The 27053-nt window shown below is 40.3% G+C and overlaps 1 protein-coding gene and 1 long non-coding RNA gene across 6 annotated transcripts in view; one reads left to right on the plus strand and one right to left on the minus strand.

Moving 5' to 3' along the window:
* The window catches only part of ZNF536 (zinc finger protein 536), a 556339-nt gene that overhangs the window by 386671 nt on the left and 142615 nt on the right, over positions 1 to 27053 (plus strand). The window lies entirely within an intron of this gene.
* On the minus strand, positions 1429 to 8522 carry LOC308590957. Its single transcript, XR_014009970.1, has 2 exons — positions 5490 to 8522; positions 1429 to 5317 (listed from the first exon to the last, which is right to left on the minus strand). It is a non-coding gene; the product is annotated as an uncharacterized lncRNA (long non-coding RNA).

Below are 27053 nucleotides of genomic sequence, written 5' to 3' on the forward strand. Positions count from 1 at the left end.
TCTCTGTAGTTTTAAAGCACAGAAAGAGCTGCAACAAAAATCCCAAGCAGACCATTTTAAAAAAAATGAGTTTATATACTGCGGTGGTGATAAGAAATAGAAAAGAAATGTAAAAGCTCACTTAACTAGCTGAACATCCTGCCCCACTAGATGGTACTGGCACCCTGATCCTACAATTCCAGCTGTACAATGTGCACATTTGCAAACATGGGCTTGTTATATTCACACTTTCCATTTCTGGATGCGCCCTTAAGAAGTCTCAATGCATGGAGTGTTCCTAGGACTTTCTGCACCAGCTTTGAAATCTTCAGAATGGGGGTATATACCATTACTGGTCTGGCATGTTGTCACAAACCAAGATAGAACACCTCCATTGCAGGCTGATGTAAGTGCGTTGCAGGGGCTTGGACTAGATGACTCTAGTCCAACTCTACAATTCTGTAGTTCAAAGTGCTCAGGAAGAGTGGAGTGCAGAGGCACAAAAGCACACAGCCTAAATTCAGCTTATTAACCCAGAGAGGTAACATACACAGTAAGCAGTTTAGAAATAGCATTCAGCAAGCTGGGCGGGGGGTGGGGGTGGGTTGCAATGCCATACCTCTAAACTTTGTCTTTTGCAAATCAAGGCCACCCACGCTGCTTGGCTCAGAAATATTCTGGGCTGTTTATTTTTAAAATGTGGAATCACAGATTTACTAAATTGGAGCTTATTACACTAAGACAGAGGTCTCTTGGGCGGAAGTAAAAAACAATGAATTAAAGTAGTTGTTGGGAGACCATAGATTTAGAGGCTCCACCTTATTTTCTACTATTCTAGGGGTAGGTATGGGGTGGGGTCTAAAGCCCAGGTGTTGGAGTGGAGTGGGATGGAGAAGACTGCAGCATTCATATTGCTATATATCTGGCAAACCATCTCAAGGGCATTCACAAATCCACGTACAAGGACTGTTGCAGATCTAAACAAATGTCCGGCTGCTGGACATTTAAAATTGTCCAGCAAATTCAAGAGTTGCAGTCCATTAGGAAGGTTACATGCATGCCTTGAACTTTTAATATGCAGACATGGCTGCAGGGCGGCTTTGAATGGAGAAGTGTGCCATTCTGAGCTCAGTACCCATAACTATGCGGTGCAAAGAATGTTTTCCAAGTTGTCAAAAAAAAGAAAGAACTATGGGATTTCTGACAGTTTGAAAAATATTGACAGCTGTTAATGTTATGCAAATTGAAAGTCCCACATTCCCTCCTTTTAATAGCTGTTCAGCCTCGTGATTATGAAAAGGAGGCTGTCCAAAAAATCTAAAATTTAAAGTTCCCCAGTGTGAGATTGTGATCAAAGTTTCACAACCTTACTTTCTATTTAAGTGTTATATTCACTTATTATAAACCACATTATCATTGTCATCATCATCACTTTTGAAAACAAATCTGTTTTATTTTTCCATCCTTCTAATGATTCAAAATTAATTTCATGAGTTGCTGAGTACACAAAAGTTTCACAACCTGTGCCTTTTAACTGAGATAGAGCATCAGAGCTATGAGGCTGACCTGCAATAAGTTTGATTATTTTTATACGTGGAATTGCAGTTCAAATCCTCTTTCCCACACCTCCAGATTTTATTTTATTTTAAGTTTGGGCTGATATCTTAACTAGCCATTTCCACAGAAGTCTTTGTAGTTGCAGACTATGAAGTTGTAGTAGCCTTGCAGGAGTATTCTTCAGTATTCTTAAGAGTTCTGCCAGTTTGTTCTCCCAGAGACTGAAAATAAATTAATGTATATGAAACGCAGATCATTGCTACTGAGTTTTCTGCTGCTCCTCAGACTAAGGAATTTTTGTGAGCTGCTATCAGAGCAAATGTGAGCCCCTTTGCCTGCTCTGAAAAAAGTTAATGGTGGCATAGTCAACGCATTCCAAGACACATCCCTTGTGATTGGTTGCATTTGTTGCTCATAAGTCATGTTTCCTCAGTGAATGGCTGTAGAGAGCAGTCATAATGGATGACTGTTCAACTAGTAGTAACAAATCATGTTACCCAGTTGACCACTTGAGTTATCATGCATAATGTAAGCATCCTGGGGAATGGGTTGGGTGTAAGGCTGAACTTAGTGGAATGATTGTTGTTGCTTCACTTGGAGGGTTGAACTTAGAGAGCTTTAGACTAGCTTTGCTTGAAAGCTACTTGCTGAATGGCGTTTTAATGGAAATATGCTAACATCTCTCAACCCAAACAGTGTTACTGTCCCCTTCTTTTTCAGCCCAATTCAAGCGGGTTCTTGGCTGCTTTGAGCTAGTGAAATAGCACTACAATCCCAACTGTGTTGTCTTTTGGGTAACCCAGGTCCGCCTATCATCATAATGGGGCACTTGGGACCTCTTCATGTGTTATAGTTTAGCAAATATACTGTGTGTAATACATGGGAGGGGTACATATTTATTTCGCCCCTCTATCTATATGCTGCAAGAAGTTGAATGGGTCCAGTCTCTCTGCCACACACATTGGAAATGTACATACAGTGAAAAGAATGTGAGTTTCTATTGCATATTATGGAGTACATGGTGGGTATGCATAGTGCTTCTTTTCATTTTGTAATGATTAAGTAACCCAGATTAGTTTTGCTTCTGCTTAAATGTATGAGTGTGCCTGACATTGCACAAATAGATGGATACAGTCTGTGCACCTAATGATGATCATTCTTTAGTTTAGTTTAGATAACAACTAACTGGAGACATTTGTCATTTATAGGTTTTTTTAAAATAATACCTCCTGACGTTTTGCATTATCCCATTGCCATTATGAGTTTTAAAATGTGACTGATTCACTTGCTCTGATGGTGAGACAGTCAGCAGGAATGTTCTACCCATATTGATCTCAACATCTGTTCTCCCCACTTGAAATAGGCTCTGTCATCTCAGTCAAACTTTCCCCAATCCTAGCTCAGAAAACAGTATAGTTTGTAGACCAAGACAATCATTCACTCTGCTGCTTTGGTGCCCATGTTTAATGGGTATGCATCTGGAGACCAAAATATTCCCATGCATTCACTTGCATAACGGACATGAGCAATGTTCTAGGATAAAGATCATTGAATGGCAGCATATTTTTCTTGTGTGTTTCAGCAAACTGGCTATTACAAAGTAATATGTTACTTTGTAAATAAGTAATTGATCCAGACTTGGCTACACACACACAAAACAAACAAACAAACTTGTTTGATTTGCTTAACCTAGCAATATGGACCAGATTTTCACTTAGATATATATAACTGTTAAATCACTGAAGCAATCCAGTTTTATGTCTCTAGAGCCTTTATGTAAGAGCAATATAGGGCAAAATTGAAGCTTTATGGTGAGCTGAGGGTTAGATCACTCTGTCAGCCACCATGATGACCATCTTGACCCCTACTGTTTTCATTGTTGCAAAACTGAGTTTAAGGGACCTTTGATCAGCTAACCAGTGGACAATTTGGTCCTTTTTAAAAGTAGGTGTTGTGTGTGTGTGTGTGTGTGTGTGTGTGTGTGTGTGTGTGTGGAGAGACAGAGAGAGAAACATCAAGGTATAATACTGAGATATACATATACCCTGTAGCTTTAGGGAAGGAATGTCTCCTGCTTTTTAAGAATTAGTTCTTCATACCACTACCTTCTGTTTACTCAGAAGTAAGTCCCATTGAATTTAGTGGTTCTTACTCCCTTGTAAACATGGGATTTCACTCCTAATCAGTTTAATACTGAAACCTTGTTCAGTGCTTTTCCTCTCCACTCAAGACAACATTTATGGTGAGGACCACTGAGATGCTTCCCATTAATATAAGCGTATTAATGTGATATAATGAAACACCATTCTAGTGCTTAGAACATCCTTCTCAACACAGTCCCCATGAATGTAATGTGAAATTAGGTGGGAGGTGGCTCATCCACATGATACCCATAACATTTTCTATTGGATAAGTTTTGTACTGTTTCCTTTTTGTCATGTGACTTGATCTTAACTTCCAGTCACTTACACCTTGGTTCATATTTAGTCATTTTTGCTTGGTGATCCTGTCATAGTTGTGGCATGCTACATTAATATCAGATTTTGATCTTTCTTGCCTATACCAGTATGTTGGTATCAACCAGCCTTAATTAGATGTTATGCAGCTAAATTAACAAATGCTTATAAAGCGCCTTTCAGAGGTCCTGAAGAAATGAGGGCTACACAAATATGGAATGTTGCTTCGTGTCCAGCGTTATATCTTTATCAGAAGCCGCCTTTGTGGTTGGCAGTTATATTTAATCTCCCTTTAACCGCTGTTAGAAATAAAATGAGGATATAAAAACAGTCCCTCTCACTATTATCTCTGAAAGTCTTTGACCTTCTCTAACATACCTGGCTGCAATCATATACGCATTTACCTGTGGTACTTACTTCTGAGTAGGCCTGTATAGGATTGCACTTTAATATGTTATTTTAAATAGGGGACTGTTGTGTTGCTGCTGAATATGCACATTGTTGTAATAACATGGATCTTGTTAGAGCAACCCCAGTGTCTGTACTTGTTGAGCTGCCCCATGAGAAAGGTATGAATTAGATCTATGAATTATAATATTCAGAATTTGCTGCTTTTTTGCTTTTGCTAAAAGCTCTGATCTACTTTGTTCCATGTAGAGTTTTTTCTGTTCTTGAAACCCTATTTTGGCTCTTAGAAACAACTTGGTACCATGTTGAATGGAATGAGGTGTCTTTGTGAACACATCTTCCACCACTAACAGCTTGTATAATAGTCTGTTTTATGGTAGTGCCTTCAAATCTCAGGGCAAATTCACAAGGCTATGCTTATCTTGTGATAACAGCAGTGATTATGATAGCTTGCTTGTTTGGACGAATATCACAGCTCAGCTCTCCTGGACAGGACTTCTTTATCACATGAACAAAGTGCATTTAACTGAAAGGAAGCATTATCAAGCAATAATCACTTAACTGCTACCACTTCAATTAAGGGTATGACTTTGCATGCAGAACTATGATAGTTTCAGTAGAATTGAGGACATGCTTCAGTCTAAATAGTCTCTTTTTATGGACCTAATCTCATGATCTTCTGGGCATGGTCTTCAATAGTCACTCTGTCTGTCTGTGTATCTCTCTCATACACACAAACCCTCCCCTGTGTTGACTCCATGTGAATCCTGCATCATATGAAGGATTTGCTTTTGGCATGTTACTTACAATCAAATTGTGGGGTATTCAGCAGTGCACGAAAAGTGGAATATTATGCAACAAATGCACATGAGTGGCTCATCATGGGTTGAACCATTTGAGAGCCATTGTGGTTCTTCCTGAGACTATTCTGCACAAACAAGGTAATTAAGTAGTATCATGGTCTACCTATATCACTCAGTTCTTTCACTCATCTTTCCAAAATCTCATCTTTCTTTGCATTCGGTCAAAGTCTAGCTGAAGCAATATGTTTGGTTCATATTGCTAAATTTCTATTAAATGTCATTTCACTGAATCCCAAGGTTTCAAAAAACTGACCTTGTGTGCAAAGGCATTAAAGGTGTATTTTCCACTTTAAATGTAAGCCACCACAGGAATTAGCAAAGGATTGTTCAGCAGGAGCGTCATTTACATTTCAGTGTTTGTGTATGTTTCAGTTGGGAGAGGGCAAGATTTAGCAAAACCCAAGAAGTCTATCTTATGGATAAATTCAGTGATCAGGGTTAAATTGTAAAAAGTCTGTGTATTATAGAATCATTTGTCATGATTCTTCTTTCTTTCTTTTTTTAAGAAACTGCAACAGCTGTAGCATTATCAATGCAGGACAAGCCTCCACTCCCCCACTTTTTTCAGCAAAAGAATCTCTGCCTTCTGTGTGCATACCTACCATGCAGAAACATTTAATTGTATCATAGAATAGTCCATCTTGGTATGCAGTATTAAGTACACTACCTAGATGAAAGATCCCCCTGAGTAACAAATAAGCATGCTCTGAAACTTCTCTCACACACCCTTCTCCACCTTTCCTAAATGGCACCCTTTCATTTGCAGAACTCTCTGGGATCTGAGGAGACATTCAGATCATGCCATTTTCTTTTCTGCCATTACTGTGGTAGAAGTTCTTTTGTCCCTAATGAAGTTACTCCTCGTGTTTGTCTGTGTTAACTGGGATCAGAACCTGGCCCTGAGTCTTTGGGCTTCAGCTGCTGTTGTGGATAATGCATTGCTATTTGCGTGGCAATATCCAACCAAACTCATATGGCTTTCTTCCTTTTTTAATTAAGTCGAATGCCAGCAGCCCAATGAAGTTTGCACTCCTGGATAAAAGGGCTGGTCTGTGCCTAGCATTGTATTTGCCAAATGGTTCGCTAGTCATTTCAGTACAAACAAATGGATGGTGTCAGTAAGTCTGCAAACACTGTTGACATTTAGCCTTGTTTATGTTACTTTCCTTTTGCTGCACATTTTTGGCTCAAAAAGCTACTGTCGGAATCAACAGTGACTTCCTAAGCAGAAGCTAAGGGCCCAGCCTCTTCTAAGCCTCACCCCTGGGACCACTTGCATTATTAAGTGTGGAGGCTTTGACTTGGGGAACTTATGCTCAATATGTCATTTGGCCATTTAGAATTACAATAAAATTAGTCTCCAAATTTGTAGAAAAACAGAGACCAAGACAATATATATATACATTGTTTGTTATTTCTAGTTCTGTTTTGTTTTTTTCCAACTCTGAACTAAAGCTGTGGGAGGGTGACTGGAAAAACAAGCCGTTCTAAGGATGCATATTCTGAATCACTTAATGCAGATTAGGCTCCCTTGAACTTTCACCACCCTCTTGCCATTTAGAATCAGGGTGCTGAAGAGCAACGAAAAGCTGATTCTCCTCGCACTTTCCATGGTGAGCTTACTCTTGCCTTTTCGTTTTAGTGATTATAAGTACACAAACATGGATAATAATTATTCCAGATTAATTAAGCAGGAGGCATGAACTTGTGTGCAAGTGACGGAGCTCTTCCGTTAGGCCATAGATCACAGAGAAGTAATTCTGGCTCTTTCTATCCCTGGCACCTGCTGGTTCTGCCAGTTCTAGAAATCCTCCTGATACTACTCGCCTCTGGGGCCTGTCCAACTCCGACTTAGATTTCACTGGGCTGAATTGTATCTGGCTGTGTGGCATTGTGTCCAACATCTTCAGCAAATTAAGAAAATGAACCATAGTGACTGGGTGTAATTTAAATAAATACCATGATGTTTATTATATTTAAAGATAGGCAGGAAAGAGAAAGTTAAATCAGGCAAGATAGGTGCAAGGTGCACCCTGACACTTTTCTTATTTTTATGGTTTTGGAGTGTGACATGGCTGGCGTGTTCCTTGTTGCTTTCTTAATACGTTCTATCTTCAAGTGTCTTCAAAATGAAGGACATCTGGCCATTATAATTCAAGTGTATTTAAAATTCAGAAACCTACAGCCTGGACTTTGGTCTGCTCTGCTGTCCTCCAATATACCTACAAGTATTTGCCATGTACTCAAACCATGGTTTCAGTCTCACTTAGTGTACAAAACTACCATAACATAAATGGGTAGACTGTAATCTGGCACAGTTACTTGTGTAGAATTCCCATTGACATCAGTAGGACTTGCACATAAGAGAGTGTCGAACTGCAGCCACGAACCAGTCCTGTGCTGTTGTTTTTAGTCATAATTTTGCACCTTAAAAAAGAAAGATATACACAAATAAGAACAATTTTTGTCTTTCACATATCAGTATTTTGGATATTCTTTTATTATTGTAAAAAAAATGTGTAATCTTGTTGAATTTCTGAATCTGCTGCTTTTCTGCTCATGTTCCTAGATAATTATATCACTGGGGGTAAATGTAATTACCTGTTGCTCTGTTAACTCTTTAAAGCAAAGAGGAATTTCTATATATTTGTCAAAGTGTAGGAATCGATATGTGTGTTCACTATAATCTGTTTATCGCAGCAATACAAAAATCAAAGGCTTTGTAATATGTTTTGTTATGTAGGCATATGAGTCTAGAGAATGGACTGCCTTCGAAGTGGAAACTTCCTTTTAAAAAGATTACTTAATTGTCATTTCTACTTGAGTTTTAAATAGTTTCAAATTTTGTAATACTTTAGGAGGGGAAGAATTACTGTAGTTATCTTTTTTCATATTCTTTTGAGAAATGCTTCCAGTTTAATATGTTGTACCAGTTTTCCTCTTCTTCAATATTAACCAAGAAATGACAGTGAAATTCAATGAACAACATTCTTGACAGCCACAGTTTTAAAAAAACCTGTGATTGAAGTGAAATGTGTAAACTTCTGCTGGGTTATCATGTGCTTTGAAATAGAGTATTGTTGGAAGTAATTAGAAAATATATTAAGGTTTCCTGGTAATGAAGGCATGTAAGTTTTAATAATTGTTGCTTTCTGAATAAGTGTCACACTTTATCTTTAAATGTATATGGAGTTCCAAGTTAGGTCATTTCTGAATGGAATGTAAAACAATACTAAAAACAATGCTTCAATAACTTATCTTGGTGTTGCTAATAAAATTAAAAAGCTGTTAACCATTAGTATAGTTTGGAGTCATTTTGTTAATTCACTCAACAACAGAACTGCCAGGAAGCTGCTCTGTCAGCTGGAGGGGAAGGATCCATCTTGAGGTGTTTTACAGGGAAACTGGGTAGTGCAACTGGTTGGGATTTCATTTCTTCTTTCTTTCTTTCATTTTAATTCCTTGAATGAAAAGACGAATTTGTTCAAGTGAAAAGCCACCAGTACATCTTTTGTTCATCTACGATATAACAGTTGGTTAGCTGAAGAGGAACATATTGAAGTGTATCATAGAGATGTGCATCTTTTTTAACTGATGTTAATCAAAGATAACACAGTTGGATTTAGGGTTCCCATGCCACACACCAAAAACCCACTTTATGCCAGATGAAGTGGGAGTTGCCTGAGCATTGGCTTCTTACACTTGTTCATCTCCAGGTTCTCCCCATTGTCCTTCCTTCTGTGGGGCACACGTGAAGCCTTATTTGCTACAGCTCCTGGTGAAGAGGAAGAAGTTCAAAGGCAAGATGAACTACATATTCCTCATTTCATTCTCCACAGGCAATTTTAAGGGCATCCTATGAATCTCTAGGTTGCTACCTGGCAGCTCTAGAAGGACCTAATAGAGCTGCCTTATGTGAGCCAGACCAATTGCTCATCTAGACCAATATTGCCTATACTGGGCTTCTCTAACCTGGTGCCCTTCAAGAGACTACAGCCTCCATCAGCTCCAGCCAACATAGCCAACAACCAGGGATGATGAAAGACGTGAGTTCTCCAGCATCTAGCACACCAGATTGAGGAAGGCTGACCAGTACTGACAGACAGTGGTTATCCAGAAAGAGTCTTTCCTAGGCCTGATCCCAACTGGAGACTTTTTCTCAATTGCTTGTATACCAAACAGATCATCCCTCCATCCAGTCCCTCTCACTAATATATAATTTAATGTTGTCACTTTTGAATAACATATTGGTAGTTTTTTTGTTTATGCCTTCCAAACACCATGAGTCAGGACCTGACATTTGAGTGTTCTGTGTCATACTGAGAAAAATCTGTAGTTCACCAGTAGAACAATTATATTATTTTGGAATGCTTGGAAATAATACAGCATTTGTGAGATAACTGTAACATTTATCCAGACTCACTGTGAGATTGTTCTCTCTCTTTGTTTCCCTCTCTCTGACGGCACTTCCCCTCGCTAGGAACTCTTTAAAACACACACACACACACACACACACACACACACACAACCCAACAGACATTTTCAAAGTCAGAAGAAAGTTACAACTTTAAATAGTTATCCAGGCTGGAAGAATTATAGCCTCATATGTATACTTTTTGCACTCAGATAGGAGAACAGTCTCTGTATCCCATGGGAATAACAGTGGTGAGATGATGTCCCAACAGGACAAAAGGACATTTGTGTGAGCAGCATAATTTGAGGTCTCCACTATCACATCTGACTCTGTAATGCTACAGCTGAAGCCGCATCACTAGTGTTGAAGGCTATGCCACCATTGTATAAGGACCTTGTTTTGCAATATGTAACAGACACTGCAGTTATTGTTCTGGCCTTCTTAAGGTATAAATGCTTTGTGGCTAGAGGCAGGGCCATTGGTTTTAGTGAATGGCTGTTTAATGCAGACTTGTTTAAAAACACACACAAAGTGAACAACTTGCAGAGCAAGAGTGCTTCTCAGGTGGCAGACACCTCCACCCTTCAAAATTTTCACTTCTCCAAATTTTGCGATACATTTCTTCAGCCCATTAAAGTGTACAGAAATGCATATACTAGAGCAAAATGTGTATGAAATGCACATATCAGTGAAAATCACATGCAAAAATGCATTAGGAAAATTATGTTGCAAAAATGCATACATTAGGCAAAATTGCATGCAAAAATGTGCATATTGGGGTAAATTTGCTGATAAATTTTCATGGGCATTTGTAAAATTATTTTGCATACTCATATGGAAATGTGGAAAACTGAACTTAATAATTAAAAAATTAGAACCCGAGATAACTTGAAACTCACAGATTCACCTATCCCTAGCAAACATAGACATTGATTCTGTTCACCCGACACTGCCGCTGTGTCACTGGAACTCACAATATGAGTTGGCAGTGAACATCCTAAACTATGTTACTTAAAATGCTTGCAGTAGGACAGCACAGTTAGGTCTGTAAACCCAAGGATGCCTTGAGTGTAGATTGCTTGTCATGCAGACCCCTTACTACAAGGTAAAAATTGCTTTTGGAATTGGAGACTGGAGATTCCAGAACAGTTTGTGATGTGGTGTGATGAGAGTACCTGCTGTTCAAGGCATATAAACAAATGTAAATCCCCCTTTGCACACACAAACCCTTTGGCACATCTCAAAGAACCACAGCCTAGTTGCATATTGGAATCCATCAGTTCAGTTCAGAGGATGTGACTTGTGTACCACAGCTTTCTTACATTAGAGGCTTCCACAAGGCATTCCATCATGATTTCAAAGTCCACAATAGAATAAGTGTCTTATTTTTATTGGGTAGTATTGTTCAGAAATAAACACTTTTGATCTTATGGATCTTTGGAGTTCTGGGGAAATGCATAATAATAAATACAGAGAATCTAGCAACTTTGATGTAGCATAAGCTCTAATGTGTGATCCAGAATCTTGATGGAACACCCTAACCCAACTCGGTTATATCTGGAGTTCATACAGTTTGGAATTAAACACACTTCCTGTTTACCAACTCTCTTACCATCATGGAGTGCTTCATGAGTTCAGTCCTGTCAGGTCTCCAAAATGTTGAGCCCAGACCTATGGATGTATATTCAGAAGCAAATCCCACTAAGTTCAATAAGATTGACTCCCAACTTAATGTGCCCACGATAGAAACCTTGGTTTATTTCCATGGTCTCCATGGACTTCCCTTTCCATGAAGGTTTTTGCTCTATTCGATACTTCCATTTATATATCTTGATTATTCCTGCTTCCTAAAACAATGTGGCTCATTGGCTCAGATTTCCACAAGCTTTGCAATTAAATAAAATTCTGCATTAGCCAGGACAACATAACAGCATGTTCTGAGCATTACAAAAAAACAACAACCAAATTTGGTTACAAATTCAAATATTTAAGGCACTTCAGAAGAAACAGCAACCTAATTGGAATATTTTTGGAACTTCAGACATACATGATACATTGACCAGGAGGGAATTACAAACACTTTAACAACCCGTGAACACAAGATTTCTGTTACAACTGCTGACCTTTGGATTCAGCAGAGTTGTGAACTTTAAATCTCGGCTATGTCTTGTAAAAGTGGAAAGATCAGGGAAGTAGGGAGGGATTGTACTGGGGAAAATGCTGAATCACTCCTGATGAAAGGTGGTATCTGATGCTAGTCCTACTCAGAGTAGACCCATTGAAAATAATGGGCATGGCTAGGAAACAATATCCTCAGTGGGTCTAATCTCAGTAGAACTTAGTTGGCTACAATGCAAACTATTCATCCTCATGATCATTTTTCCCCATGTGAGATGACTTGCCATCCTAAAGACTACCTTGTGACACATCTACTTTCTTATCTATGCACTGAATTAGAAATATAACTTGCTGTCAGTTTTAAGCTCTTAGGACCCCCCCCCCTAGAAATGGACAGATTGCATCCTTTTCCCTTGTGACCTTTGGCACTTTAGCAAATTATAGGCATATGATTTTCCCATGATACCACTGACTTATATTATATAAGCCACATATGAGATCCAATATTTGAAACGACAACCCTTTTTTCTGGGCCAGGCACGTTCTCTGTGGGTTGGACTACTGCGATCCATTGTCAATGAACACACCACCCATTCATAACTGGTTTACTTGATGTTGGGACCCCATTCATTTCAGTTAATCTTAAGCAGGATGGTCTGGCTGCAGTGCAAGTTTTGAGTGATGTCAATGGGAGCGATGGGTTCATTTTAGGATATAGCATTAGCTTGCTTATAGTGGCCTGGAGATGGAGTCATAGCTGTTTATTGCAACAACAGCACGTTAAGATTTTTACTTATTGATCTGCTAATATATATCCTCCATATATTGCCATCCAAGTGCATAGCCTTAAAAGAAGATAGTCGCTGTGCCAAGTAAATTACAATATAAGAATTCAGCACAGATGAAGAGGAGGCAGGGATAAACAGAAGAATGTGCTTCATTTCTATTACACCTACCTAGGTTTGGTGTACCTAGTGTTGATCGACTATTTTTTGTTACACTGTGACCTCAAAGTGGTTTGCAGCATGCAGATAACATATCACTTAAAATTAATTGTCAAAAACCAGTTAAAATACAAGAAAGTTTCACTGGATACACTGAACAAGTAGCTTTACAGTACAAACAATCTTAAACCCCAGAACAACATAAATGATTCCTGCAAAAGTTTGGAAGAACAAATAGCCATGGGAACAAAGGGGTTGTGCAAAGACTTTAAGGATGGGTTTGAAAGAGAGAAGGCATCACACAGGTGTACTTGGAAACAACTCAAGACAGGAGCATCAACCGGTCCATTATATTGAATGGGACACTGTCCCACCAACCTCAATCTGCCCAAAGCTAGCCCCCACTCAAGATCCTTATTGTAACCAATTCAAGGGGTGGCATGGCCTATTAGACTTCTCCTTAGTCTCAGTGTGTCCCGTGTGGAACTCATTAAGGAGGAGAATGTAGACAAAACTAGAATTAGTTGACTCTGCCCATCAATGGTCTGGTGCCCCCTACAGTTGACCTTCTGTTTCACACTCTATCAGTCTCAGTGGACACCAGCCACCACTGGAAAGGATGGAGACACTGTGATTTTCTTGAAAGTCAATGGATTTCAATGAGAGATCGGATGAACCTAAGTAGCAGGTGATAGGCCAGCTCAAATTACAGCAAGCTTACTCTCTTGTAGTAGTCTTCAGATAACCTCTGTGGGTGGCAGACAATCACAACACAGAGAGAGGAGACTTAAAACTATCCTGACCCAAACATAGTAAGATAGGAGGCAGGAAGGCTTTATGACTCCTAAATGATGGAAACATCTAGGCAGAAGTCATTTGGGAATTGCTGCTTTTAGAGCTTTCACACCTGACCTAGGTATGAGCTTCTTTGAAAGTTTGAGAAATCATACTTTTTTTTAGCAGATATGGTATGGTACAGCAGTTATTCTATTATTCGTGACAGCACCTATATACTGATAAATGCCATAAAACAGAAGGCTATCAAGAATCAAGACTACCAAGAATTATAATACGAGGCTTGATTCAAACAATATGTTCATTTTGTAAGCCCTACTAAAGCACAAACACTGCACCTCCAATGTGTTCCTTTGTTTGGAGATGTTTGAGAACCATCTGAATGACATGGAGATGGAAGCTCCTTCTCCCAAGACTGGATATTCTCCAAGATAGGTCATGATTGGAAACCAAGGGCAGTTGTTAGCATCGAGTGGCTATGCGGAGATGACCCCATACTTCTTGTTGAGAGCACTGAGGACAACATGCTTTCTGCTGTGTGAACTGTGTTCTGGGTGCTGGGCCTGCATAGAGGCCTCTTACATCCTTCAAAAGAGCAAATTGACGAGTTACATCTATTTAAAATTCAATATTCAAAACAGTTGAAACAAATTACCATCTCAGGAATAGGGTGGAACCTGAAAACACTTATCTTAGGTGACAAGTGTCACGATAAAGAGGTGCATCTTCAGCATAAGGTGGAAACTTCATAACTTTATAATGAAAGAATCAGTAGCACCTCTTTGGGGAGGGAATTCCGCAACCTAGGAAATGCCACAGCGATTGCCTTAGTGTCTGAGGGTGGTAGAACTACCAAGAGTGGCCCCTCTCCACCCCCCCCCAAAATGTGTAGGGAATATATATATATAATTAAAAAATGAGGTGCTGGTACTCATATAAAGGTACTGTGGGTTACAGCACAAAATGGGGGCCATGGACTGGTGCGGGGGGAGAGGTGTCTGTGCTCCATGCTGGTGAGTTCTGTTGCAAAAAAACCCCCTCTCTCTGTGTGTACAGACAGACACACACACACACACACACACACACACACAGACAGAGAGGGGGGAGGGGGGAGGGAGGGAGGGAGAGAGAGAGATAGGATATGCTAAAATCTCATTGGCAGATATTTTAAATGATTAAAAGTAAAGCAACCATGCATTGGATTCCTTTTTGGTGATTAGATAGATAGATAGATAGATAGATAGATAGATAGATGATGTAACAGTTTTATTGGGAAGCATGACTATTCCACAATTACATTGGAAATAGGGAGGAACAGGCCAAATGAAATTTTCCCAAATAATGATGAATATGGAAATAGACACAGTCAAAACAAAAATGATACTCATTATGTGAATGTATTCAATGTGCATGATTAAAAAAATAATAAGAAATAAATCACAATCACAGGGGCTGAGGAATGAGGGACTGCTGAACTGGAGAGGTAAAGCTTAATTCTCTTCCCTGCCATGGTCCCAGTGAAATGCCTCCCATGCCCCAATAGCTTCTCTCTTGAGACAAATAGTATCTTTTGTGTGGGTGTGATTGTTATCAGGGTCATGGCAAGGGGTTCCTCCCCACCGTCTGCAGCTCAACTCTCCCTGTGACTGCTATTTACTTCTTTAAAAGATTGCACAGTTAACTCCATGGAATCAATGCTGCATCTGTTTTGACCCACAGTGACTTTGTCATTGTATATTGAGTGACTGCCACCTCTGCAAGTGGGCCAGTGTGGTGTAACAGTGTGCTGGACTAGGTTCTGGGAGTAAGGTAAAGGTACCCCTGCCCATACGGGCCAGTCGTGTCCGACTCTAGAGTTGTGCGCCCATCTCACTTAAGAGGCCGGGGGCCAGCGCTGTCCGGAGACACTTCCGGGTCACGTGGCCAGCGTGACGAAGCTGCTCTGGTGAGCTGGCACCAGCGCAGCACACGGAAACGCCGTTTACCTTCCCGCTATAAAGCGGTACCTATTTATCTACTTGCACTTAGGGGTGCTTTCGAACTGCTAAGTGGGCAGGAGCTGGGACCGAAAGGCGGGAGCTCACCCCGCCATGGGGATTCGAACCGCCGACCATGCGATCGGCAAGCCCTAGGCGCTGAGGTTTTACCCACAGCACCACCCGCGTCCCTAGGTTCTGGGAGACTGGGGCTCAAATTCCTACTCAGCCAGGAGGCTCACGGGGTGACTTCAGGCCAGCCCCAGCCTCTCACCCAACCTACCTCACAGGGTTGTGGCAAAGATATAAGTGGAGAGGAAGGGAACTGTGTATGCCACCTTGAGCTCCATGGAGGAAAGAAGAGAGATATGTGAAAATAAACAAATATTAGGGAAGCCAAATGATGGAAATGACTGAGGCTGGGTGTGTGTGTGTCAGTGTGGCTTATAATTCACATGGTTGTTCTCCTACACAAATCCCATGAAAACGAATCCAGGCACTCAGGAGAACTTCCCAGTAGATAGTAGCCCTGAAACGTGAACACTAAAGAAAGGAAAGAGCCCGGCGTTTTCACTAGCTACAGTCTCACCATCAGTTCCCCTTCTGTTTGTTTGGGGAAAATCCTGGAGTTTAATCAGAATTATTTACAAGATAATGGCCCATTGTTTGTACTAAGACAGATGCCGTCTGTGGGAATTTGGTGTTTTATGCTTCCTGCATTGCGTTGCCATTGCCTCTGCAGATGGGATCACAGTGGTACTGGTGTAATCTCTTTTTAAAAGAAATTTAGAGGAGACTTTCAAAAGAGTTTGGGGTTGGGGGAATCGTAAACAGGGAAGCAGAGCATTTATATGTGTGTATCTGTTTGTGTGTGTTTTCATATCTAGAAATGCTTCAATTATGCAAGGATCGAGGTTTTAGGGCCTTGAGCAAGTGAGAAACGTAAGGGGCCACAGTCTACCATAAATATATAAGAAAGAAAAGATACAAGGGATGGGGTCAATGCATTTAATTTCCCAAATAATGTGGCAACAAAATCTCGTATTTGAACCTTGATTCTGATATTTTAATCTTTTGATTATCCCCATACACTTTATTATGCACACATTTGCAAATACTCAGACCTGGAAAATTTTAGGGTTGCCATTTGTAGAGAATTTCCTGGACATACCTGGAATACTGCTTTTCTGAAGCAGTGTCCAGGCGGAAAATCGGCAGTGCTTTTTTTGGTGAATTTACTTTAAAAAAGCTCAAAAATGATTTTGCTCAAAATGCTCCATAACTTTGGGCAAAACTAAGAAAAGCTCGACTACTTTTTTGTCCAGATTTTCACTTACTGAAATATGGCAACCCTACTGGAGATGCTTTTGAAAACTTTCACCACCACAAAACGACTCAGTGGTTTAAACCAGCTTTTTCTTTCAGATTTAAATCACCTTGATTTCTTATCTGATATCTTGATCTGATATCTTTTTCTGGCAGCAGTGGATCATAACATAATGTTTTCTAATCCAACACTTCTACAGACTCTGATCTATAAAGAGGCATCATACTTTGGATGCATCATAGTTAAACAGCCTCAGATCCAGCAAAGATGGAACAAAGGAAGGCAAATTCTACAGCGGTGTCTGGCTATCCTCACTGTTAGCCTTCAACCTTTCTTTTGGAACTGCTACAAAAGGGGGGGGGGTTAACTCCTTCCTATGCTCCTTCATGGTGGCATCCCCTTCCTTGCTGCTGTAACTGGTCCCAGTGAACGTAGGAAGCTGACTCCTAGGTCCACCTAGCTCAGTCCCATCTACACTGATGGGCAGTAGCCCTCCTGGCTTTCTTCCAACCCAACCTGGAGATGCCCGCACAAACCAAGATCTTTCTTATTGATCTGATATTCTGCATGTTACATATATTATATTCAGTGTTTATGGCACTTAAAAGAAGACAGTCCTTGCCCCGAGCAACTTACAATATAGAAATATAATACAGAGGTAGAAGAGGCAAAGTAGACTGGAAACCTTCTGCATGCAAAGCCAATGCTCTACCACTGAGCTATGGCAGTTCCAACAGTGCCACCGCTTGGGGGAGGGAGGCACAGTGGTGAGATCCCAATCCAGATCCTGCAAACATCTCCCAGGCATTGGTTTGACCTGCAGCCAGGACAGCAGTCCTTGGACATAGCTCCCTTTTGTGTGTTTTCTGGAACAACTGAAGCCCATTCAGTCTGATGGAGAAACTATACCAGTTGATTTCTCAAACCTTCAGCTGTGCCTACTTTCCTGACCTAAACATCTTGTCGCAGCAATTTACTTCAACTTTCCCCCTCTAATTAGATGAACTGAAGTGGTGGAATATTACAACTTGAAACATTTCTGACTTGCAGAACGCAGAGGTCTGTCTTTTCTCCCTCTGTTTTCCATGCACAAGTGTTTGCTCAGTGCCTGCTTATTTGCAATTTCTGTGTTGTTCATAGGACTGTGGCCTTTTCCCCTTTCATGCCAATGGTTTTATATTTGACTTAGCGGTGCAGGCTAAGGGAAGTTTTGGGTACGTGGCGATGTCAAAGGCTGCCGCTTGAATGATAATTAATAACATTATGGGACTGATTATGTGTTTAGTAGTCCCGGAATCAGCATGAACTGAACTTGTTAAATTCAATTCCAGTGCCAACGATATCTGACCATTTTCAGTAGACAAAAGTAGGAAATGTGCAAGGCTTTTCTAGAAGGAAAAGGGGTGGAGGGAATCAATCCTGTGCTATTTGAAAGGGCAACGGCTAATGACAATTGGTGGGATGTACAGCTTCTGAATTTTCAGAGAGGTTTGGCTGTTGTATCAGTCGCAGAGTTTCAGAAGAAAACATAGATTGGTTGTGTGATAATATTTATAGACCTTAGTCCTATTGTGTCAGCCTCTGCCTGAAACACTGAGTCATTTGAGATGGGAGATTATGCCTTTCCAGGTCCTGAAAAATCATTTCACATGTGACCAATTACTTCTGTCAGGGAAGGGAGAATAAAGTCCCACCTCTGTGGGTGGGATTCTTAACTCCCACATCCAGAGGTCAATAACAGGGTTCTTAGACCTTTGCGCTCGTCACTCCCTTACAGCCAGACCTTTTCTGTTAAAACTGTTTAAATTACAGGCCAACAATAAAAAAAAGATCATGTGTGTTTCCCATTGAACAGGTTCTTTAAGGCTATTATGATAATTAAAAACATATGGAGCTTGCACGAGTCAGAGGGGAAACCACAGATGTACAAATTAGGTATTATATAAGCTTTTGCTTTTTGTGCCCTTTTGAAAACATCAAGCCACCAAAGTTTAAAAGAGACGGCTGGTTCTCTCCGTCTCTCCCCCCTCCAAAAAACCCCCTTGCTTTTCGGGGTTTCATAGGTAGTGTTCAGTTACCAGCGTCATTAAATATGCATACCTCTTTTCTTATACATAATCAGAGCAAGCAAACTCTCATGCATGGAAACGGGTGAGGGGGCCGCATCTCAAACAGCACGCGGGTTGCAGTATTTATGGAGGGAGATGGAAACACTTTGTTTCCTACAAGTTTATTGGAGACCATGAAACCTTTTGCATTTTTTATGATGTTTCCCTACAAAGACACAGAGGATTCTATTTATTAAATATTGAATTATATTGAAATTGGAGTGATGCAGCCAAAGAAGAATATTTCTTGGTGTTCTATTTTTTTTATTTCCCCCTCCCACACAACCCAGTTTTAAAGTGCCATTGCATACTCATATTGATTACAGTGCAAATAGTCATTTGTTTTAATTTAAAAATGCAGAATTGATTTTGGGAAGGTGATAAATACGACTAATAAAAAAAAATTCAAAATGGGGATTTATAATGATTCTCTCTTAAGTCGATGGTTTAGCAAGGCTTAATGGAGAATAAAAGTAGATATATTCAGAAGTAGCCAGAGATAATGATTATTTGTCATTTGCTAACACTGCAGGAATCTGACTATCTGGACAATATTCTAGGGATTTTTTTAACGATCTTGGCAGTCATTTACCCACAGTGCTTTGCCACTCAGAAAATGTTCCAATGAAACCAAAAGAATGTCTGAATGTTCAGGGTGAGTTGGGCAGGGTTCCCCCCGCCCCAGAAATAAAAATGGACGGAGATGCCATGACAAAATTGATAAAATTACTACTACAGTCTGGAAGAGACACAGATCCTATGCACACAAGCTTATCTCTCAGGGAAGATAACATGTAGAAGTAGAGAAGAATTTGGGAGCTGAATAGTTTGTTGAAAGTCATACATCTGAATTTCAGCTAAGCATACTTTTTTGGGGGAAATTCACAAGCAACATGTACCAAAGTTGTTTGATCTTCCTATTTTCAGACACAGATTCAATTGATGCAATTGAAGATGAACTGAAATGCGGACAGCAGTGCATTCCAATTATGCTGTACATATTTACAACAGCCAATAGAGTGATACCGTTTGCTGTTGCTAACTATAGGGGAAATCAGATTAATTTGGACAACATAAAATTGCACTTTAAGTTCAGTTCAGAGTATGCTGCAACTGAGGGGCTGCTGCACACACCTGCTACTTTTTTAACAAATAGAGTCTTTGACTTCTTTTGCCTGTTGTAGAAAAAGTAGACAGAGGTCACATCTGCACCATACATTGAAATCACTATTGTAACACTTCAAACAGCCATGGCTTTCCCCAAAGAATCCTGGGAACTGTAGTTTGAAAGTGGTGCCAAGAGTTTCTGGGAGACCCCTATTCCCCACATGAAGCTACAAATTCCCAGAGTTTCATGGGAAGAGGGCTTGAGGGCTTGATTGTTAAACCAGTTGGGAGATTGTAGCTCTTTGATTTATATCCAGTGCCATTATCAAACTGCAGCTCAGGAGAGTAGTTTTTCTTCCTCTCCCATAATACTTGAACCAGAGTTCGTGCCATTAAACAGACTGGTAGGAGATTCAGGACAAATGGAAGACTTTCTTCACATGACATATAATTGATTTATGGAATCGACTGTTGGAAGGTGTGTTGATGGCCTGGATGACTCTAGAGGTGAACTAGACAATTCATGGATGATAAAGTATACAAATGCTTTCTGAACAATGTACCACTAAATACTAGCTACTGAGAAAGAATAACAGCAATGTGTTGTTGACTTCATGCTCTGTGCTGGGCTTTCCTGAGGAATCTGGATAGCCACAGTGGGTAGGGATAGAAAGGAAAAAAAGCTGTCAATTTCAGGCCTCCAAGTTTCTAAAATTCAATTCTTTACAATTCAGCAACCATCTATGACAGGCTTCCTCAAACTTGGCCCTCCGGATGTTTTTGGCCTACAACTCCCATGATCCCTAGCTAGCAGGACCAGTGGTCAGGGATGATGGGAACTGTAGTCTCAAAACATCTGGAGGGCCGAGTCTGAGGAAGCCTGATCTATGGCACCCGCCTAATAAACATATTTTTGTATGCAGTTTTGACCGCCATTTCCCCAAATATATTGCAATTTTGTATGTTATTTTCACTATAATATGCTTCTGAGGTACATTTTACCCTAACGTATGACACCCACACCCACACCCTGAACATCACTTGACTGGAGAATTGCATTGCAAAGTTCAAAGAAGAGTGGATTTCAAAGGACGGCTGTTTTTCGGACCAATTCCCCCCCCCCAAAAAAAGTGTGATTTCAGTAAGTCCACCTATAAATGCGAACTGAATCAAATTCCTCTGTCCCCGCCCCCACAGCTGTGAGAATCAGAATACCAGACTAGCTGGAACTTTGATCTGATCCTTCAAGACTCTTCTTGCGTTCTTCTGCTCCTGAACCTTTTCGTTCCACCACTATATTCCTCCCATCTTTCAAAACTGAAAAGAGTTTCTTGGGAGGAGAGCCCAAGAGCTTCAAATCCAAAGGAACATTGGGAAATTTAGGTATGGTGATCAAAAAGCCCTTCAGGAGCCTCACATTTCTTTTATTCCATGAGTGATAGCAAGCTTGCTGTGTTATTTCGCATGTAGGTATTACCATTTTAACTTTTACAGAGGTAAAATAACACCTTGTCACTCAGCGCAAGTACCAATCACAGAATGAATTAATTGTAATAACTGTTGTCAACCGAACAAAGGACTTGTTGCTTTCCTAAGCAGATTTAACTGCCACTGATAACTATATACAGAGGTTCCCATTGGGCTTATTCACTGTACAGAGTCAGAACATAATTTCATCTGTCTTTCTCTGTACTTTGTTGTTAAGTGCTCCGAATTGGATTAAAAACCCTATATTTTAAGAACATATTAATTAGACCCTTTTCCTTTGTTTATGAAATGTTTCCATTAATAAGAATAAGAAATACCCTAAACATTTTAACCAGTTAATTATAACACTTTTAATTCATGATGGGAATTTGCTAAACAAAATAAGTTAATATAGGAACCTGGGGCAAAGGAGAGAAGAAATTATCGGCTGATAATTGCTCTTGTTGACTCATTAATTAAAATTATTTATTCATCACTTTATATCAGTACTTGAAGTGGGCTTGAATGAGATGCAATGCCATTCCAGCTCTTTTCGGACCAACCTAAAACCATCCCAGTTCTTCTCAGGGATGTTGGACAATTCCAACAGAAATGGGAGCAGAGGTTTCCAACATTTGCTTTTTTGCCCCATATCTGGAAGAGAAATCAATCTATCGAAAACAACCAGTATTTGCTGTTGTTATTGCTTTCAGTCTGCAGATGAAACACAATTGATTCTGATGGTGCTGATCACCCGATGATCTGAAAGGGATAACTGGCCAATCTTTCAGCCTCTCATTTTCCTTGGTCCTGAACCAATCTTCTCATTGATCAGCACTTGCAGTGAATAGCATAGGAGCAGGGAGGGTTATATCCTACTCAGAGTAGACCTGTTGAAAGTAATGGACTTAATTACTTGTGCCTATTGATTTCACTGAGTAGAACTTAGAATGATACAATGTCTTATCAGTGGAGGACTTTATGCTTGCATAATGGAACTTACCCTCTATCCTCCCCCAGTATGCCTCACACCTTCCTCAGACCTGCTCCAGAGGGTTGGGGGAACCCCTAGAACAGATTGTAAGGGGAGTGGGGAGATGGAGGAGATTCATTAGTCAGATGCCACACCTGGACTTTTCCTTCTTCCAACCATTGATCAGCACCATCAATTCTTTTAGGCTGCTGTCCTCCTGCTTTCCTGGATCAAGATGGTATTCTCCTGGAGCAAACAGATAAGATATGCACATACATACATACATACATACATACATACATACATATTAAATAGCTTCTGTTTTCATACAGAAATTCTCTCTCGCACATCAAATACAGTGGTTCCTTGGGTTACATACGCTTCAGGTAACATATGCTTCACGTTACAGACTCTGCTAACCCAGAAATAGTACCTCAGGTTAAGAACTTTGCTTCAGGATGAGAACAGAAATTGTGCTCCGGCAGCGCAGCAGCAGCAGCGGGAGGCCCATTAGCTAAAGTGGTGCTTCAGGTTAAGAACAGTTTCAGGTTAAGAACGGACGAATTAAGTACCGAACCCGAGGTACCACTCTATGAAGCTATATCCTCTATGAAGAAAGTTTGCGGCATTTGGGACTTCTTAGTTTAGATAAATGATGAGTAAGAGGGGACATGATGGAAGTTTGTAAAATGATGGAGAAAGTGGGTTAGAGAAAAGTTTCTCATTCTTGTAACACCTTAACTCTTGAACACCCAATGAAGCTGAATGTTGGAAGGTTCAGGACAGATAAAAGAATGGACTTCTTCTTGCAGCACACATTTAATTGATGGAACTCACTCCCACAGGAGGCAGTGATGGACACCAACTTGGATGGCTGTAAAAGAGGATTAGACAATGTCATGGAGGAGTGGATTATAGAGGGCTACTAGCCACACTTCCACAGTGGACGGCAGTAACACATCTGAATCCCAGTTGCTGGAAGCCACAGGAGGGGAGAGTGATCTTGTGGTCCAATCCTGCTTGCTGGTTTCCCACTGGCATCTGGTTGGCCACTCTGAGAACAGGATGCTGGACTAGATGGGCCATTGGTCTGATCCAGCAAGCTCTTCTTATCTTCTCCCTTGTCAAAATCTTCTGAAAAGTCAGTGTGTGATAGATGAAATATTAAGAATGGTAAATGGCTTCTCTGTAAAATGACATTTCTCCCAAATGTACGAAGATATGCACCAAAAGCGACTCACAAAAAGGCAAAAATAGCTAAATACCTTACAACCTTTTTTTTTTTACTCTCATGCATAAAGCAAGTTAAATTTGAGGTGTGTGCACTAATTAACTAATTTTAGAAAAATGCTTCAGGATGGCAGGAGCTCGTGCCAATATGCTACACAAATTTTACATGGCTATTTACTTTAATAATCACAGAGCAGTGCAGCATCTTCTCTGTATTTTATTTCTGGTTCTCTGTTTTATCTTAAAGGAGCATGCATCAGAAATATGGAGGGGTAGATTCCTAATGGGCGGAACGGGATATGGATATCTTGAGTACAAAATCCACATGTTTTAAGCCTTAGCAAAATATGGAGGCACAGCAACTGGGAAACGATCGACCCCCCCCCTCCTTTAGCATTGTGATTGGAAGGAGGAGGTGGGCACTAACTGTTTGGGTGAAATTTGGCCATAAATTAATTTTGTTGACAGACAGTTTCTAAGCAACTCATGTGGGGAAGAAGGAGAATAGCAGGAGGTAACCCACCAGGGGAGCAAATCTGGCTGTCCATGCTGCCATTTTGGTGCCCTTGCATTCCTAAGCTTGGAAGTAAATGCCGAACATGAACTGCCATTAGACAACTAGCCATTTTACATTCCACAGTTGCCCAAATGCTGCTGAAAGGTCCCTTTGAGGTTTTTTGAGCTGGTGTATTTCTTGGTGGCAGTTGCTGCTTTGCTTCTGCACCAGGACATCCAGGGAACCAGGTAAAGAAGGCTAAGGAAATACTCCATGGGGTGAAGAGAAAATAGTCCTGTGGTACAGCAGAAGTGCATTCCTACAGAGGCATGTTTGGAGTAGGACCTGGGAGGCTGGGGTTCAAATCTCTACTTGGCCATAAAGCTCAGACCACACCTGGAGTACTGTGTACTTCAGACCACACCTGGAGTACTGTGTCCAGTTCTGGGCACCACAATTCAAGAAGGACACTGACAAACTGGAACGTGTCCAGAGGAGGGCAACCAAAATGGTCAAAGGCCTGGAAACGATGCCTTATGAGGAACGGCTAAGGGAGCTGGGCATGTTTAGCCTGGAGAAGAGGAGGTTAAGGGGTGATATGATAGCCATGTTCAAATATATAAAAGGATGTCATATAGAGGAGGGAGAAAGGTTGTTTTCTGCTGCTCCAGAGAAGCGGACACGGAGCAATGGATCCAAACTACAAGAAAGAAGATTCCACCTAAACATTAGGAAGAACTTCCTGACAGTAAGAGCTGTTCGACAGTGGAATTTGCTGCCAAGGAGTGTGGTGGAGTCTCCTACTTTGGAGGTCTTTAAGCAGAGGCTTGACAACCATATGTCAGGAGTGCTCTGATGGTGTTTCCTGCTTGGCAGGGGGTTGGACTCGATGGCCCTTGTGGTCTCTTCCAACTCTATGATTCTATTCTATTCTATGAGTTGGAGCAAGTCACAGACTTACCTACCTCACAGGCTCTTCTTATGTTTTAATGTTTGTATGTTGCATGTTACTCAACATTTACTTCAGCAGTACAATATTTAAGAGTGCCACAGTTGGCCTACAGAGTTTTGCTGATATAATAATAATAATAATAATAATAATAATAATAATAGCCTTCTTCTATCATCGGGGCAAGTAACTGGTGCAAGGGTTGTTCTTGCCCCCCCCCCATAAATTCCAATTTTTAAATTAACATCCAATTCCTTGCAATGTACATTCCATGTTTCCATGAACAAACAATATGAGCCCATATGGCTCAGTGTGGGAGCCATCCTCGTAAAAGCATTTAGAAAATGTTAATACTCAACCTTCATTTTTATCTGGGGCAGAGCTATATTTGTTTGTTTTGCCCGAGTTGAGCTTCAGATATCAAACGCTGTTTATAGAAGTTAACCGTGTGCATTATTTTCCAAGCTAGTAAAGTTTTAAATTGTACATCACATTCTTGCAATGCCGGACTGATACAATAGACATTTGGGGTAGGGAGGGCTAAAACGAACGCGCTCCGTGGCAGAGGCCTTGCATGCCAAGTCTGTGCCTGGGCGGCATTTTTACAGCTGAGTTATAAACTCCAAGTTGGAGGGGAGGGGAAAGAAGCCAGGATTTATCACGGAAGTGCTGACACCCCCCGTTAGCCATACAGGGCAATTGGGCGTTGCAATCATAATATACTGGAAGGAGAAATCAGCCCATTGGTTAGTTATAAACAAAGGACAGGAATTGTAAATTACAGTAGGTATTCTAGCGTTTTCTTCTGTATTTACAACATAGAACTCTGCAGTGGGCTTTCTTTTCTTTTCTTTTTTTATTCCGGGAGATCATATTTAAGCATTTCGAGATTTAATGCCCATTAGCTTAGATGTGTCCATTGTGCTTTTTTTTAAAAAAAATGTCTCGCTGAACCCTTGTGGAGCTTCCTCTGTGGTATTGTCTTCTTTTTTTCTGTTGCTCATTAGAAAAATGTTAAAAATCCATTTTCATCTGATTAATAATAAAGCTGATCACATGTAACCTAATTTTCATTCACTGCTGCCCCTGTCTGTGGAGTCATATACAAAGTGACCTTTGAATCACCACTGGGCCCATAAAGCACAATAAGCACCATTGTCCTGTCAAAAATTGAAGATGTTTTACATCATTACAAAATTTAATGTTCCATCTTTTCAAATGCACTACTTTTTCAAAGGCCACATTCCAATTGAAGCTTATTAAAATCAGGCTCAAGTTTCCTGTGGTGGGTATGAGAAAGAGTTTCTCATGCATTTTGGAGTAATATGAATCACTCTTTTAAAACAGATATGGTTACATATTAGTTTTGAAAGGTACAGTAACTGCTGAGTCTCCACTGTCTGAAACAGTGAGGCTTTTGTGCTTATAAATCTAATAACTGCCTCCCGTTCCCCTTGTACTTCATCCACACTGTATCCTATTTACTTATGGATAAGTCAACTTTCTAAATAAAATTGTTGTTCAAAAGTTCAGGGGTTGAATTATAGGAGTTTCTGGCTCAAAGGTTCTATTAAAGTTTTTTATCAGGCATCTGTGAAATGTCTGTTTAAAAAATCATTTATTATTTTTTAAAAACTAAACTCTTGCTTGGCTAAATTGGATATCGGGAAGGGGAGGAATCATTCTGTTAAAGTTCAACATTTTACATTGAATTTGACCCCTAACCTTCTGAGACAGATAAACAGATTGAGAGATAAATGTGTCCTGCATACACACCCACAACTGGCTAAACAAAAACCCCGTATTAAGTTGCAAGAGAAGTTAACTGGTAATGTAACAATTTGCAATTGTTTCTGCTTATCCCTCTCTTGTATGTTTGCGCCCCC

The sequence above is a fragment of the Podarcis bocagei genome (genome assembly GCF_964188305.1).
Source record: "Podarcis bocagei genome assembly, chromosome: 7".
Taxonomy (NCBI): Eukaryota; Metazoa; Chordata; class Lepidosauria; order Squamata; family Lacertidae; genus Podarcis; species Podarcis bocagei.